Here is a 4,179-nt window from a genome sequence, read left to right as displayed (position 1 = left end):
CTGCACATCATCCCGAATTGGGAATCTTAAAAGAAGAAGAAAAGAACTCCAGTTGTGTCTCAGAATTCGGGTACACTGGCATCTGTTCAGCCACATGGAAGTCTGGTTACCAACTGGATGCTCTTTTCTTCTGCTTTTAAGATTCCCAATTCGAGATGATGTGCAGTTCATGTTAGATTTGTTATTTCTACAGGTAAGACTACTGAAGCTTTCAGCAGTAATTTGTGCACAATTCCAGCAAAGCCTCCCCATATTTATTACTTGATTAGTAATATTTTGCTGCTTTGAATACTGTACTGTATGCTTGCTCACTCTGTCCAGTAACTAACATGGCTTTTTAATTTTAGACAGGAAAGCCTCAGAGTGGGAATCCTCACAAACACAGAGACCGAGGCACACCAGTACCAGCAGTCACTAAACAGGGATGTTGTTCTGTTTTGCAAAATAACATTTATTTTTTTAAGTTACTGTGCTTTTGTTGTTGGAAATTTAAAAGAGCTGAGACTTAATTTTAACTTAAAACAAAACTAAGGCAGGAGAGAAAAACGAAGATGTTTTCATGTAAGTAACGGCACCTGAGCACATCACATTAGAAGTTCAGATATACAGAGATTATAACACAATATCTACTGTATGCGAAATGTAAAAGGAAAAAATGATGCTACATATAATGACAATTAAGTTGGGGTTCTTTCAACATCCAACAAAAAAACCACAGTAATTAAAAAAAATATTATTAGTCAGACTTTACTCTGAAGCAGACCTTTATCTTATGTGATGGTTTACTTTGGTAATGATTGATCTACAGGTGAACCAAGAAAGGAGGCAGAACAAGAAGTAAGACTACACTTTATTAATGTTTGAACTCTGTGAGTGAATATCTACTGTGTTTATGTTTTTAACAGTTACAGTGAAGTAGAAGAGTCTGGCCGTGTTATGTGGCAGCAGTTAAAGAAGAAGGACGGAGAGATGTGTACCATGTTGAAGTAGCGGCTGCCCCTCCTGCCCGGCACTTCTAGAATCCTCCATCTCAACCTCTGCTCTGATCTGCTGTGCCTTTGCCAAGTGATCACGAGGTATTGGCCTTTTTGTTTTTTTTTTCTTCTGAAAACTGTCTCAGTCTCATTACACTGGCCACCTGCCTCACATAGAATTGATTTCAAGGTTCTATTAAATATATAGAAGGCTTTGAGTATTTTAGACCCTGCCTGTATTTTGAAGTGTCTGCTCCCAACATTTCTTTTCTCAAACGTTGCTTTGCTTTTTATTCCAAGATCAACCTTAAAAACCGGGAGCTTTCTGTACTCCTGCAACAAAATCTGGAATGCTTTGCCAATAGAGAAGTACCAGGCTACAAATGTCAAGCATTTCAAAAAACTTCAACAAGCCCACTTTTCTAATTTGGCTTTTTCTTAATTACTTGCATTGGTTGTAATAGATTAGAAATGGTACTGTGTACACTTTGTAAGCTCTGCACTGGACACTAACTTCTGCTGTTTTTCTCTGTTGTTTTTTCCAGTTTATTGCAATGGTGCCCCCCTGCGTCTCCACCGTCTGTTACATCAACTCCAACTGCCTGTGATAGAAGAAAAGTTCAGAAGATGTCCTGAAATGGAATTGTGATTGGAGTGGGATGGCCACAATAGGAATGCTGGGATGTGCAGAGGGGGCTGTGTGGGCTTTGGCTTGGGACCCCTAGGGATTTATTATCTCCAGTGTCCTTGAAGGCTGCAAGTTTGTCTTTGTCCCTGGCCATTTGACCATGCAGTGTCTTTATTACAAAGGACAATGACCCCTCCATTTGCTTCTCATTTACTTTTATAATGCCTTCAATTTTCTTTGTAACTGTATATTTTTGTAGAGCAATTTGAGCAACACTTGTAAGCAAAGGTGATATAGAAATATTATTAGTGAACAAATGTTAAGGGCCAGATCAGGAAAAATGTCAGTTTAAATAGAACACATTTTTTATGGAATATTGCAGGATAATAACTCTTTAACTCTGAGTAGCATCTTGTTCATAAAGCTAAAATAGCATTTTTCCTTTTTGACAAATTTAATGATTCACTTTTACTTCATTCAAAACCTTTGCTAACATTTTTTTAAATACTAAGGTAAAAATCTGTAAATATATTTGTGTTCTCCTTCCCTAATAATTTTTAACACCTCCCCTTGTTGGCCATTTTCATTGTAGTTGTGTTCTAGTTAAATGCATTTACCATTTATACATCTTTCTGATTACTGAATTTTCTACTCATAATATTTATACAGTATATATACATGCAAATATGGGTGTGTGTATAATTTTTTTGTGAGAAACATTGTTCATAGATTTTTCACTTTTGTTTTTAAACATACCATTTATTTCTTCAATAAAAAATGTATGAATAAGTGTATTGTATTTCCTTTTCTAAAGTTATAAAAATGAACTGGCTCTGTATCAATATGGGTGAATAAAACCATTGACATGAGATGAGTCTGCACACAAACAGCGGTGTGTTATGTTGATTAAACTTGTAAGAAAGAATATCACTGCCCTCTGTCCACATGGTGTTCATCAAAAACTGAACTATTTCATGCTGTTTAAATTCTGCTCAGTTAGTGGAGAGTATTTTATTTTACAGCTGTTAAATTCAGTTCAGTTTTATTATATTAATAGGTAAGCTGGTTTCTCAGGGGGTTTTACAGAGATGCCTTGAAATAACATTAAAAACACATCACTAAGAACAAACATATTACAAATATGAACTACAGCAGCAAGCACTTACTGTAAAAATAGATTGATTCAAGTGATAACTGCGCACTTCCTTAATTTAAGTCTGTGGATATAAAGTTAAACATCTTTGTAAGATTAATAGCCATTGGAATAAATGAGGATTTGAACCAGTGGCTTTATGCTCTTCATTTCTTCAGCATCCTACTTGATTGCACAACTGAGAATGAATTAAAGAATTTTAACATGTGGACAGTCACAGTTAATACTGAGGGGGACAGTCAGCACAATGCCATGCAACAGTTTTAATTTCTTTTCTTATTTTGAAAAAGGGCCATAAATTTCTATAAAACTGGTTGGATACATTAGGTTTTGTAAATCTGATGCCTTAAGACAAATGGCAATTTTATTAATAATAATTTATGTCCAAAGATATTTTTAAACAAACAAAATTTGTTCATAAGGGGGAAATTGCAACAATAGATCAAAATGGAAAGGAAACTTTATATGATTTATTACATGAGTGGGAAAATAAAAACACTACATACTTATATATATATATATATATATATATATATATATATATATATATATATATATATATATATTATATATACAGTGCATCCGGAAAGTATTCACGGCGCATCACTTTTTCCACATTTTGTTATGTTACAGCCTTATTCCAAAATGGATTAAATTCATTTTTTTCCTCAGAATTCTGCACACAACACCCCATAATGACAATGTGAGGTTTTTGCAAATTTATTAAAAGTAAAAAAACTGAGAAATCACATGTACATAAATATTCACAGCCTTTGCTCAATAGTTTGTCGATGCACCTTTGGCAGCAATTACAGCCTCAAGTCTTTTTGAATATGATGCCACAAGCTTGGCACACCTATCCTTGGCCAGTTTCTCCCATTCCTCTTTGCAGCACCTCTCAAGCTCCATCAGCTTGGATGGGAAGCGTCGGTGCACAGCCATTTTAAGATCTCACCAGAGATGTTCAATCAGATTCAAGTCTGGGCTCTGGCTGGGCCTTTCAAGGACATTCACAGAGTTGTCCTGAAGCCACTCCTTTGATATCTTGGCTGTGTGCTTAGGGTCGTTGTCCTGCTGAAAGATGAACCGTCGCCCCAGTCTGAGGTCAAGAGCGCTTTGGAGCAGGTTTTCATCCAGGATGTCTCTGTACATTGCTGCAGTCATCTTTCCCTTTATCCTGACTAGTCTCCCAGTTCCTGCCGCTGAAAAACATCCCCACAGCATGATGCTGCCACCACCATGCTTCACTGTAGGGATGGTACCAGGTTTCCTCCAAACGTGACGCCTGGCATTCACACCAAAGAGTTCAATCTTTGTCTCATCAGAGCAGAGAATTTTCTTTCTCATGGTCTGAGGGTCCTTCAGGTGCCTTTTGGCAAACTCCAGGCAGGCTGCCATGTGCCTTTTACTAAGGAGTGGCTTCC

General features: G+C 36.7%; 1 long non-coding RNA gene across 1 annotated transcript; it reads left to right on the top strand.

Annotated features, from left to right (window-relative positions):
• The first annotated feature begins 224 nt into the window (after positions 1–224).
• Positions 225–2,883, top strand: LOC114656713 (uncharacterized). The gene is made up of 2 exons (XR_003717069.2): positions 225–1,076; positions 1,520–2,883. It is a non-coding gene; the product is annotated as an uncharacterized LOC114656713 (long non-coding RNA).
• Positions 2,884–4,179: the final 1,296 nt, after the last annotated feature.

Source organism: Erpetoichthys calabaricus, chromosome 1, assembly GCF_900747795.2.
Source record: "Erpetoichthys calabaricus chromosome 1, fErpCal1.3, whole genome shotgun sequence".
Taxonomy (NCBI): domain Eukaryota; kingdom Metazoa; phylum Chordata; class Cladistia; order Polypteriformes; family Polypteridae; genus Erpetoichthys; species Erpetoichthys calabaricus.
Note: the sequence above shows the minus strand (reverse complement) of the source record. Positions and strands in the feature narration are given on the sequence as shown.